We start from the raw sequence: 13,378 nt of genomic DNA on the forward strand, positions 1-13,378 counted from the left end.
TTTTTAGTACAGGCAGGGTTTCGCCATGTTGGCCAGGCTGGTCTCGAACTTCTGACCTCAGGAAACCTGCCTTCCTTGGCCTCCCAAAGTGCTGGGATTACAGGCATGAACCACCGTGCCTGGCCAAAATACACACTGAGTATTTTAAACAAATCCACTTAAAAACATGTTACAAATCAAAAAGTTTTTAGCACAGATCAATTAATTACTAATTGAAAATTGTTAAGATCTCTGAAACATGGAAGAATGTAATGAAAGGGATACAATTTTATAATTTTTTCTCATTCATGTATTCATGTTTCTGATTTTCTTCATTCTGTTTTTAGCTGGTCTTTATGTGTGCATAGATAGGCTCTGCTTTAAAATAAAATGTGAATGGAAGTTACACACATGAACGTTTTCCAAGAAGTTAGAACAGCAAGTGCATAAGCCTTGACATGGGGATGAATGAAGCAGATTTGGGTAACAAGAAGGCCAGATTTCTAGTCTTGTTTCCATAGTCCATAGCCATCCCATTATTATAGCAAGTGGTAGTGAAGATGTAGAGTAACTGGAACTCTTATACATTGCTGGTAGAAATGCAAAATGGTTTTGTCACTTTGGAAAACAGTTTGGCAATTTCTTTTTTTTTTTTTTTTTTTAAGTCAGAGTCTTGCTCTGTCACCCAGGCTTGAATGCAGTGGCGTGATCTCAGCTCACTGCAACCTCCACCTCCCAGGTTCAAGCGATTCTTCTGCCTCAGCCTCCCAAGTAGCTGGGACCACCCATCCCAAACTCCTCAAGTGATTTGCCCACCTCGGCCTCCCAAAGTGCTGAGATTACAGCCATGAGCCACCACACCTGGCCTGGTTTGGCAATTTCTTATCATTGACTATGCACTGAGTATAAGACCCAGCAAAATCACGCCTAGGTATTTACCCATGAGGAAAGAAAACTTACGTTCACATAAAAACATGTCCATGAATGTTAATAATAGCTTGATTTATTATAATCCCAAATTGGAAAAAAAAAAAAAGCTTTAATGTCCTTCAGCTGGTGAAAGAATAAACAAACTACGGTACATATATAATGAAATACTATACGGCAATAAAGAGGAACAGACAACTGATATATGTAGCAAAATGCATGAATCTCAAATGCATTATGCTAGGTGAAGGAAGGCAAACCCAAAAAACTATATACTACATGATTCCATTTGTGTGATAATCTGAAAAAAGCAAAACTGTAAGTACAGAAAACAGACCAGTGGCTGCCAGGGACTGGAAGTCAGAGGAGTATCTGACTACAAAAGGGAAGGAGGAGATTTTGGAGGATGATGGAACTGTTCTATATCTTGATTGCAATGGTTTTACATAGTTATAGGCATTTGCCAAAACTCTTAGGATTGTACCCACACACAAAAGGTGAATTTTACTGTATGCTAACTATACCACAATTTTTAAAAAGTGAACAAAAGTCATTTTTACCAAGTTAGGGTGAGAATAATCAGAAGTATATTGTTGCCATCCTAATTAAGTTAGGGGCTAAATTTTCATTGCTGTAGATATGCCTGCATATGGAGTTGTGTTCTGGAAAAACCAACTCTTTTCTGAAACCTACAGCCCTTCACTTAATCAATATTTATCAAGTACCTATTATATGCCATACACTATTCTAGGTTCTGAGGATACCTCAGTGAACAAGACATATCCCTACCCTCCTAGAACTTGCATTTTAATAAGTGAGTAACTCTGTAGGTAAGTAAGTGCATAGGCTACTTTAAATAATATAATGTAGTGGTAAGTTGTTATAAAGAAAACTAAAGCCTGGTGAAAGAGAGTTATGGGGAAAGGAGGCTATTTTTGATAGAGTACTAAGGAAGGATTTCCGAGTGACAGTTGAACAGAGGTTTAATTGATGTGATGGAGCTATGTGAATACCTGACAGAAGAGAGTTCCAGGAATAAGGAAAAGCAAGTGTATCAGCCTTGAAACAGGGATGAACCAGGCAGATACAAGGAACAACAGGAAAGCTAGATTTCTGCTCTTGCTTCCATAGCCCATTACCATGCCACGTTAAATGGAGATAATTTTAATTTATACTTATCATAATAGTAAAATTCCAGGGAAAATTGGTTTATCCCTCCCAAAATGAGAACTTGAAGGTACCATAATGCATAACTACTGTCAAAAAAAAAAAAAAAAAAAAAGGTGGGAAACTGCAAATTTGCCAGTGTTCTCAGTTGTAAACCGGTCAGTTTAGGCACACATTTTCTCTGGAGGACATTAGAAAACTCACAGAAATGCTGGGAAAGCTGAAGAACCAGTGTGCTTGTTATTAATTTATTGCCTCTCAGCTCTAAATCCGTCCTTCATTATCTACTCTGCAATAGTGGAGTTGAATCCTGTAGACTTTTCTCCTTTGCAGTGAGTGGGATGTCAGACTTTTTCAGTAGAGGGCGCTGGAGGGACCCTGCAGGAGGAAAGGGCTTCTTCCTGGTCCGGCGTGTTTCCATTTGCTTCTTGCTTCTGCTCCTGGCTGTAAGCAACATATGGCAGGGACATCCAGTAATGCTCCTCCCCAACTATTACAGGCCAAATTGTGTCCCCCCCAAATTCATGTTGACATCCTAACCTGCAATACCTCAGAATGTGACTGTATTTGGAGATAGGGTCTTTAAAGAGGCTATTAAGGTTAAATGAGATGACTAGTGTGGGCCCTAATTTGATATGCCTGGTGTCCTTACAAGAAGAGGAGATGAGGACACAGACTCCCACAAAAGGAAACATGTGAAGGCACTGGGGGAAGACAAGCCAAGGAAAGATGCCCCTAGAAGAAACCAGCCCTGCCAACACCTTGATCTTGGACTTCTGGCTGCAGATTGTGAGGAAATACATTTCTGTTGTTGAAGCCCCCCAGTCTGTGGTATTTTGTTGTGGGAGACCTAGCAAACTAACATACCAGTGTGCACAGAGAGGGCACAGTCCCTTGGCAAGCCACCAGCTCCATCTCTGTGACCACCTGGCTGCATGCAGCCCTCCTAACACCAGGCTTCATGACAAGCAGTCAGTAAAGGGGTTCTTGATGCCCTCAATCCCTGCACAGGTCCATCCGCTAGCCTCAGCCCTCTCCTACACCTCGGAGTGGTTTGCCAACCTTCTCACGTGCATCCCAGAGACATGTTTCCCACTTGGTAGTCCTAACTGTGGTTTTCTGGCCAGTCTCCGTCCCCCTGCTCCCTAGAAGAATATTAACTGCCTGTCCAGTGACTTAGACTGGCTCTGGCCTGGATCAACCCAGCAAACTTGTCCACCCTCCAGTGGACTGCAGCCACACCTTCTCCAGCAAAGCTTGAATTCCAGCTTGACGAGAGGAATCCCTTCCAAGTTTGCTTCTTCCTCAAGTATTTTTCTCAGCTCTAGAGTATTCTTTAGCATTCTGCTTACCCCATTTAGTTATTCCCCTCCTCTAGTTAATAATTCTATTTATTAAACTTTCCGTGTTCAAATTATACTCCGATTCTGGACTAGTACAGAATCCAACTGCCACAAAATGGTGCTGGGAGTAGTCCTAGGAGATAGACCTGTGGAGGTGGGATTTGAGGGCTGACCCTGTCCTTAGAGTTCAGCACAGTGCTGAACTCCTTAGCAATGGGAAATGGGAAGCTAGTGACCTGTGGCATGCAGGGACATCACACATCAAGCTAGCACTTGTGGCTAATTGTAATGAAGTTGTAACCGAAGCAAGTGTCTTAGGAGCCCAAATAGCAGTTGCAACTAACTCTTATGGCAGTACATGATGACTGTAAGGAATGTGCTGTGGGACAGATTTTTCTGAGCATACTTGAGTAGTAACAGAAAAATGACAAACCCAAATCCTTTAACTCTGAGCTCAAGTCTGTTAGAGGACGACAGAGCTTTGAGGATAGCCTTAAAAGAATCTTTTATTGCTCACAGCCAGAGGGCTGATATTGCTAAAAAATTAAACATAAAATTTAAGAGTGTGGGTTGCTGACTTACAACAATCGTTGAATGTATAGTTTTGAGCTTCCCTCTCCTGTGGAAGTAGCTTGCTCTTGGTAGAAGACTAGCCTTCCTCTGCTTAAATATCTGTGTTAAGCTCATCTGGGGACAGATGCCTTAAAAGGAGTTACTCATTCTCTAAATCTACCACAACCACCCCTTGTTGCCACTAGACTCATGATTATTGCCAAATCTCAGCAAGTTCCAGTAGGACAGGGATCCACCATGACCCAGCAAGAAATAGTTTATACGCCAAAAGAATTGCCACACTTTTCTAATGTGTATCTTCAGAGACCTGGGGAACATGTGTGGAAGTGCATCCTAAAGATGTTCGAATGAGAATAGTGGGATAGAACACTAGAGCAGGCTAAATTCATTCCTATGAGCGCACTTTAACTAGACAGCTTTCCTGTCACAATATGGAAGAGAGACTCCAAAGGCTTAGAGAGATAGGCAAATGGGACTGGATTTACCATGTGCAAACTGCATGCCCAGCCCCCAGCATGTTCCAGGAAAAGAGTCAGGAGACAACTCCCTGCACTAAGGCACCAGCAGACTGGAAAAGCTCTGTGGGTGTCTCCTTTGCAGGCTACGTGTGGCTGTAAGGAATGCGACCATTGAGAGAGGCTTCCTGATTTCAATGGGGATAATGGAATCCCAGACAGGCAGAGTCAAAGTGACTGCATTTAACCACCAAAGACAAGAAGCGTGGACATATTTACAATACAGGGCAGCAGGAACATATTGCTAACCAGTTGCCTTAGCTCACGAAGATCTGTGGTGGTAATTGATCATAGTGTTCCTAGGAACAAAATGGATGGGTAGTCAAAAATGTAGCTTGCATCATCATAGTACAAAGTCACAGCCTTTTACCCAGTTTTCAGACTTAATAAATTTACAGATGCAGAGGGTCTTGATTGAAGAATGTCTCTGGTGGCCCACCCTAACCAGAGCCATGCAGGCAGAAGAACTGTGGGACATGTAGTTCAGTCTAGCCAAGTTGACAATTATAAAGCCACCACTCCTAAGGAAGGCGCAGAGCAGCGATTTGACCGTAGGTGGTCAGGAGTCGCAGCCTCCACTCTTGACTGTTACTCTATTTTACCTCCTTGGGGTACAAGGTGAAAAAACCCTCAACCCTGGTCTGGAGGGCCTGGAACTCCAGCTGACACCCACCACAGTGTGAGTGATGAGGAAAACACAAGGCAACTGGATCCAGTGGCAAATCTGCCATTTTAAGGGGGATGATTATCTTGTCTTTTCTTCTCTGAGGAAAGAGGCTTCTAGGAAGCTGTACCTGGTGGCTGTTTGTTCATGATGCTACTGTACTGATAAACTCAGACCTTCCTAGGTGGGCACATAAGGCCTGCTTATCCCCCAGCTAGGGTGAGCAAACCTCCTGGTTTGCCAGGGCATGGGAGTATCTGCACTCAACTATGAAAATACTGGGCAAACCAGCACCCCCAGAATCTGGCAATCCAGCCACCACTCAGCTGCTGCATTGTTTGGGAGGGAGGACAACAAAACAGTACGATGATTTGCTCAGATTTTCTCTCTACTATTTTGAATCTATTAAACAGATTACAGAGACTTTTGGCTCTACTTCAGGATAGAATCAGGTGTGTTAATGTAAGTGTAATATTTTGTAAAGCATACATACTTTTGCTGGGTGCGGTGGCTCATGCCTGTAATCCCAGCACTTTGGGAGGCCGAGGCAGGCGGATCACCTGAGGTCGGGAGTTCGAGACCAGCCTGACCAACATGGAGAAACCCTGTCTCTACTAAAAATACAAAATTAGCCGGGCGTGGTGGTGCATGCCTATAATCTCAGCTACTTGAGAGGCGGAGGCACAAGAATCGCTTGAACCCGGGAGGTGGAGGTTGCGGTGAGCCGAGATCGTGCCATTGCACTCCAGCCTGGGCAACAAGAGTGAAACTCTGTCTCAAAAAAAAAAAAAAAAAAGCATACATACTTTCGAGTCTACATATTCTTTGGCCGTTAGTGTGGATTCCAATAAGATGGTGGAACATTTACCATAAGCTCAATAGATGGAGAGTTCATTGAGGCAGCCTCGCGGCCCAGAACTACATAAGGTCAGTCATACATTTTCTTTGTAAATAAACCTGAGTTAAAAGTAACTTTCTGGCTGGGTGTGGTGGCTCATGCCTATAGTCCCAGCACTTTGGGAAGCAGAGGCAGGAGGATCACTTGAGCCCAGGAATTCAAGACCAACCTGGACAACATGATGAGCCCCCATCTCTTTAAAAAATACAAAAATTAGCCAGGTGTGGTGGTGCATGCCTGTAGTCCCAGCTACTTTCAGGGCTGAGGCGGGAGGATCATTTGCGCCTGGGAGGTGGAGGCTGCAGTGAGCCATGATCGTGCTGCTGCACTCCAGCCTGGGTGACAGTGAGACCCTGTCTCAAAATAATAATAATAATAATTTCCTCATAATTTTTAGAATATTTATTTTTAAGAAGGAAGTGTGTTTAATTTTTTTTTCAGGATTTAGTGGAGGCCATTATTGGATACCAGGGGCAAAGGTCAGCCCAGGGTAAGGTGAGTCCAGGAGAAAGCCCAGCCTGTCCTACAACAGCCCTGCGGCATAGAACCGGTGGTGAGCCTGCCATGGTTTGCTTCTGGGCAGCAGGCTGGACCACCTGGGGAGTGTGGAAGACTGCGTCTGTGTTCCCTCAACCATCCCCAAGTTTACAGCAGCCCCACTGTGAGTCAGGAGTCATTCCTGACTCACGGTAGGGACAATTTGCATTTATGGAAAGCAAACTGGAAGGAGTGGCCTGAGCCCATACTGCCCATGGTAATGACTCCTTGCAATGCGAATAACCAAGGTGAGGCAGGTTGGGCAGGTTTTATCCTCCCCACAAAGGCGAGCCTTTGTGCCACAGCCAGCACCTGGCAGAGTGGGAGAGATAGCAGAACCAGAGCTGCTCATTTCCCTCCATCAGGCTAGAGTGGGTCAGTGGGATCATGGACCGAAAGAACACATTGAATGGCTGGTCTGTCGCTCAGAAACAGGGTCCTGGAGCTGGAGTGGCCATGGGTTGGGTGGAGAGAGTAGGTGGTATGGCCCCCTTAACCAGACAACTAAAAGCAACCTCCCCCTTAGCTGCCCACCCCCAGTGAGTTCTGCCTCAGCTTCCTGCCTAAGCCCTTGTAGAATGCCCTCTAGGGCAAGACTTCTGGAGGGGATGGTCCTGCCCTGAGCCATCCTCACACAAGGGTAGAGCAGTTCATGGGCGCAAAGGGCATCTTGCTGACTGCGCCCATCTGCTGCTTCTGCCGCACCTCTACCAGCAGCATTGTCCCTGGCTGACTACTGGCAGGGCATGTAACCCATTGCCACAGTCTTCTTCAGGTAGGGCAAGGGACAGCCACTGGTCACAGTACCAATCATGGGCCCTCCATGCTCAGGTGGGACTGTGTGCCTGCATCAGGGCCCCCTCACACATCAACCCCACACGCCTCCACTGCACTTTCCCTTCATCTGGGGAACAATGACCTTGGCTCCAGGGAAGTCGAGAGCAGCTCAGTGGCACTTCCCCAATGTCCAACTGAGGCTGCGCTCCACAGGGGTAGTGTGTTCATCAGTGTCACTCCTGTACAGCCGGAGGCCTGCCTCCAGGCGCAAGCTGCCAGCACTGCCAGCTTTGCCTCTGGGTTTTCCAGAAGAGCTGATGCCGGGTGAACTGCCCCCGCTGCTGGCACCAAGATGTCCACGCCATTCTCTCCTGTGCAGCCACAGTGGGTAAGGTGGCGGCCAGACACGTCAAACACCTCCATCACAGCACTAGTCATGAAGGCAGTTTCCTCAGGTCAGCTGCCGTGCTGGCCTGTAGCACCTGGGCCACAGGGGGCCCTTTCAGGGCTAGCAGGGCAGTATCCACTACCTCCAGGCCCACATCTCTGCCCTGCCTCTGAAGTTCTCTGACCTTGTCCTGCATGAAGGCCAAGTCTTTTTCCCAGCAGCCAGTGTTGGACATCACATATAGGTGCCCCTCAGAAGTGCTGGTCACAATCAAGTCATCTAAGGTGCCTCCAGTCTCATTGGTAAACAGCAACAGTGTCCTCTGGTTTGGCCTCAGCTCTGCAGTGTCTCCAGCCACTAGACTCTGCATCAGCTTCACCGGGTCACCACCACGTATCTCGGTCTGTGCACAACTAAGCGGATGACACAAGGCAGGAGGGAATGCCTGCAGGAGAAAACCCCGATTGGCCACCATGCTCACAGCCCACTGCATTGTCGCCTCTGACGGGTGCAGATGGTGCACGGAGGCCACCACTCTGCCACACACGCTGGGAGATGTAGTTCTTAGAATATTTAAACACCAGCAAAAACTACAGTTATTAAAGAGAACAGGTAAGCATGTAGATAAACTTAATGCACAGGAGGTGGGGAACTCTCTTTTAGACTTTCTTTCAAAAGCTGCCCACTGAGCACTTTTTTCTTTTAAAAAATTATTGCTGTTTTTTTTTTTAATTATACTTTAAGTTCTAGGGTACATGTGTACAATGTGCAGGTTTGTTACATAGGTACACATGTGCCATGTTGGTTTGCTGCACCCATTAACTCATCATTTACATTAGGTATTTCTCCTAATGCTATCCCTCCCCCAACCCCCCACCCCACAACAGGCCCTGGTGTGTGATGTTCCCCTTCTTGTGTCCATGTGTTCTCATTGTTCAATTCCCACCTATGAGTGAGAACGTGTGGTGTTTGGTTTTCTGTCCTTGTGATAGTTTGCTCAGAATGATGGTTTCCAGCTTTATCCATGTCCCTGCAAAGGACATGAACTCATCCTTTTTTATGGCTGCTTAGTATTCCATGGTGTATATGTGCCACATTTTCTTAATCCAGTCTATCATTGTTGGACATTTGGGTTGGTTCCAAGTCTTTGCTATTGTGAATAGTGCCGCAATGAACATACATGTGCATGTGTCTTTATAGTAGCATGATTTATAATCCTTTGGGTATATACCCAGTAATGGGATCACTGGGTCAAATGGTATTTCTAGTTCTAGATCCTTGAGGAATCACCACACTGTCTTCCACAATGGTTGAACTAGTTTACACTCCCACCAACAGTGTAAAAGTGTTCCTATTTCTCCACATCCTCTACAGCATCTGTTGCTTCCTGACTTTTTAATGATTGCCATTCTAACTGGTGTGAGATGGTATCTCATTGTGGTTTTGATTTGCATTTCTCTGATGACCAGTGATGATGAGCATTTTTTCATGTGTCTTTTGGCTGCATAAATGTCTTCTTTTGAGAAGTGTCTGTTCATATCCTTTGCCCACTTTTTGATGGGATTTTTTTTTTGTAAGTTTGTGTAAGTTCTTTGTAGATTCTGGATATTAGCCCTCTGTCAGATGGGTAAATTGCAAAAATTTTCTCCCATTCTGTAGGTTGCCTGTTCACTCGGATGGTAGTTTCTTTTGCTGTGCAGAAGGTCTTTAGTTTAATTAGATCCCATTTGTCTATTTTGGCTTTTGTTGCCATTGCTTTTGGTGTTTTAGTCATGAAGTCCTTGCCCATGACTATGTCCTGAATGGTATTGCCTAGGTTTTCTTCTAGGGTTTTTATGGTTTTAGGTCTAACATTTAAGTTTTTAATCCATCTTGAATAAATTTTTGTATAAGGTGTAAGGAAGGGATCCAGTTTCAGCTTTCTACATATGGCTAGTCAGTTTTCCCATCACCATTTATTAAATAGGGAACCCTTTCCCCATTTCTTGTTTTTGTCAGGTTTGTCAAAGTTCAGATGGTTGTAGATGTGTGGTGTTATTTCTGAGGCCTCTGTTGTGTTCCATTGGTCTATATCTCTGTTTTGCTACTAGTACCGTGCTGTTTTGGCTACCAGAGCCTTGTAGTATAGTTTGAAGTCAGGTAGTGTGATGCCTCCAGCTTTGTTCTTTTTGCTTAGGATTGTCTTGGCAATGCAGGCTCTTTTTTGGTTCCATATCAACTTTAAAGTAGTTTTTTCCAATTCTGTGAAGAAAGTCATTGGTAGCTTGATGAAGATAGCCTTGAATCCATAAATTACCTTGGGCAGTATGGCCATTTTCACGATATTGATTCTTCCTATCCATGAGCATGGAATGTTTTTCCATTTGTTTGTGTCCTCCTTTATTTCGTTGAGCAGTGGCTTGTAGTTCTCCTTGAAGAGGTCCTTCACATCCCTTGTAAGTTGGATTCCTGGGAATTTTATTCTCTTTGTAGCAATTGTGAATGGGAGTTCACTCATGATTTTGCCATTTGTCTGTTATTGGTGTATAGGAATGCTTGTGATATTTGCACATTGATTTTATATCCTGAGACTTTGCTGAAGTTGCTTATCAGCTTAAGGAGATTTTGGGCTGAGAGGATGGGGTTTTCTAATTATACAGTCATGTCGTCTGCAAACAGAAACAATTTGACTTCCTCTTTTCCTAGTTGAATACCCTTTATTTCTTTCTCTTGCCTGATTGCCCTGGACAGAACTTCCAACATTATGGTGAATAGGAGTGGTGAGAGAGGGCATCCTTGTCTTGTGCCAGTTTTCAAAGGGAATGCTTCCAGTTTTTGCCCATTCAGTATGATATTGGCTGTGGGTTTGTCATAAATAGCTCTTATTATTTTGAGATATGTCCCATCAATACCTAGTTTATTGAGAGTTTTTAGCATGAAGGGATGTTGAATTTTGTGGAAGGCTTTTCTGCATCTGTTGAGAAAATCATGTGGTTTTTGTTGTTTGTTTTGTTTATGTGATGGATTACATTTATTGATTTGCATATGTTGAACCAGCCTTGCATCCCAGGGATGAAGCCAACTTGATCGTGGTGGATAAGCTTTATGATGTGCTGCTGGATTTGGTTTGCCAGTATTTTATTGAGGATTTTCGCATCGATGTTCATCAGGGATATGGGTCTAAAATTCTCTTTTTTTGTTGTGTCTCTGCCAGGCTTTGGTATCAGGATGATGCTGGCCTCATAAAATGAGTTAGGGAGGATTCCCTCTTTTTCTATTGATTGGAATAGTTTCAGAAGGAATGGTACCACCTCCTCTTTGTACCTCTGGTAGAATTCGGCTGTGAATCCATCTGGTCCTGGACTTTTTTTGGTTGATAGGCTATTAATTAATGCCTCACTTTCAGAGCCTGTTATTTGTCTATTCAGAGACTGAACTTCTTCCTAGTTTAGTCTTGGGAGGGTGTATGTGTCCAGGAATTTATCCATTTCTTCTAGATTTTCTAGTTTATTTGCGTAGAGGTGTTTATAGTATTCTCCAATGGTAGTTTGTATTTCTGTGGGATTGGTGGTGATATCTCCTTTATCATTTTTATTGCATCTATTTGATTCTTCTCTCTTTTCTTCTTTATTAGTCTTACTAGCGGTCTATCAATTTTGTTGATCTTTTCTAAAAACCAGCTTCTGGATTCATTGATTTTTTGAAGGGTTTTTGTGTCTCTGTCTGCTTCAGTTCTGCTCTGTTCTTAGTTATTTCTTGCCTTCTGCTAGCTTTTGAATTTGTTTGCTCTTGCTTCTCTAGTTCTTTTAATTGTGATGTTAGGGTGTTGATTTTAGATCTTTCCTCCTCTCTCTTGTGGGCATTTAGTGCTATAAATTTCCCTCTACACACTGCTTTGAATGCGTCCCAGAGATTCTGGTACATTGTGCCTTTGTTCTCATTGGTTTCAAAGAATATCTTTATTTCTGCCTTCATTTTGTTATTTACCCAGTAGTCATTCAGGAGCAAGTTGTTCTGTTTCCATGTAGTTGTGTGGTTTCGAGTGAGTTTCTTAATCCAGAGTTCAAATTTGATTGCACTGTGGTCTGACAGTTTGTTGTGATTTCTGTTCTTTTATATTTGCTGAGGAGTGCTTTACTTCCAACTATGTGGTCAATTTTTGAATAAGTGCAATGTGGTGCTGAGAAGAATGTATATTCTGTTGATTTGGGGTGGAGAGTTCTGTGGATGTCTATTAGGTCCGCTTGGTGCAGAGCTGAGTTCAAGTCCTGGATATCGTTGTTAACCTTCTGTCTCTCTGATCTGTCTAATATTGACAGTGGGGTGTTAAAGTCTCCCATTATTATTGTGTGGGAGTCTAAGTCTCTTTGTAGGTCTTTAAGGACTTGCTTTATGAATGTGGGTGCTCCTGTATTGCGTGCATAGATATTTAGGATAGTTAGCTCTTCTTGTTGAATTGATCCCTTTACCATTATGTAATGGCCTTCTTCGTCTCATTTGATCTTTGTTGGTTTAAAGTCTGTTTTATCAGAGACTAGGATTGCAAACCCTGCTTTTTTTTGCTTTCCATTTGCTTGGTAGATCTTCCTCCGTCCCTTTATTTTGAGCCTATGTGTGTCTCTGCACGTCAGATGGGTCTCCTGAACACAGCACACTGATGGGTCTTGACTATCCAATTTGCCAGTCTGTGTCTTTTAACTGAGGCATTTAGCCCATTTACATTTAAGGTTAATAATGTTATGTGTGAATTTGATCCTGTCATTATGATGTTAGCTGGTTATGATGTTAGCTGCGCATTAGTTGATGGAATTTCTTCCTAGCATCAATGGTCTTTACAATTTGGCATGTTTTTGCAGTGGCTGGTACCGGTTGTTCCTTTCCATGTTTAGTGCTTCCTTCAGGAGCTCTTGTAAGGCAGGCCTGGTGGTTACAAAATATCTCAGCATTTGCTTCTCTGTAAAGGATTTTATTTCTCCTTCACTTATGAAGCTTAGTTTGGCTGGATATGAAATCCTGGGTTGAAAATTCTTTTCTTTAAGAATGTTGAATGTTGGCCCCCACTCTCTTCTGGCTTGTAGAGTTTCTGCTGAGAGATCCGCTGTTAGTCTGATGGGCTTCCCTTTGTGGGTAACCCGACCTTTCTCTCTGACTGCCCTTAACAGTTTTTCCTTCATTTCAACTTTGGTGATTCTGACAATTTTGTGTCTTGGGGTTGCTCTTCTCAAGGAGTATGTTTGTGGTGTTGTCTGTATTTCCTGAATTTGAATGTTGGCCTGCCTTGCTAGGTTGGGGAAGTTCTCCTGGATAATATCCTGAAGAGTGTTTTCCAACTTGGTTCCATTCTCCCTGTCACTTTCAGGTACACCAATCAAACGTAGATTTGGTCTTTTCACATAGTCCCATATTTCTTGGAGGCTTTGTTCATTTCTTTTTACTCTTTTTTCTCTAAACTTCTCCTCTCACTTTATTTCATTAATTTGAACTTCAATCACTGATACTCTTTCTTCCACTTGATTGAATTGACTACTGAAGCTTGTTCATGCGTCACGTAGTTCTCATGCCATGGTTTTCAGCTCCATCAGGTCATTTAAGTTCTTCTCTACACTGTTTATTCTAGTTAGCCATTTGTCT

General features: G+C 43.5%; 1 pseudogene; it reads right to left on the minus strand.

Annotated features, from left to right (window-relative positions):
* Positions 1-7,233: 7,233 nt before the first annotated feature.
* LOC107974250 (aminomethyltransferase, mitochondrial-like) lies at positions 7,234-8,302 on the minus strand (annotated as a pseudogene).
* Between the last annotated feature and the right edge of the window lie 5,076 nt (positions 8,303-13,378).

The sequence above is a fragment of the Pan troglodytes genome, chromosome 3 (genome assembly GCF_028858775.2).
Source record: "Pan troglodytes isolate AG18354 chromosome 3, NHGRI_mPanTro3-v2.0_pri, whole genome shotgun sequence".
Lineage (NCBI taxonomy): Eukaryota > Metazoa > Chordata > Mammalia > Primates > Hominidae > Pan > Pan troglodytes.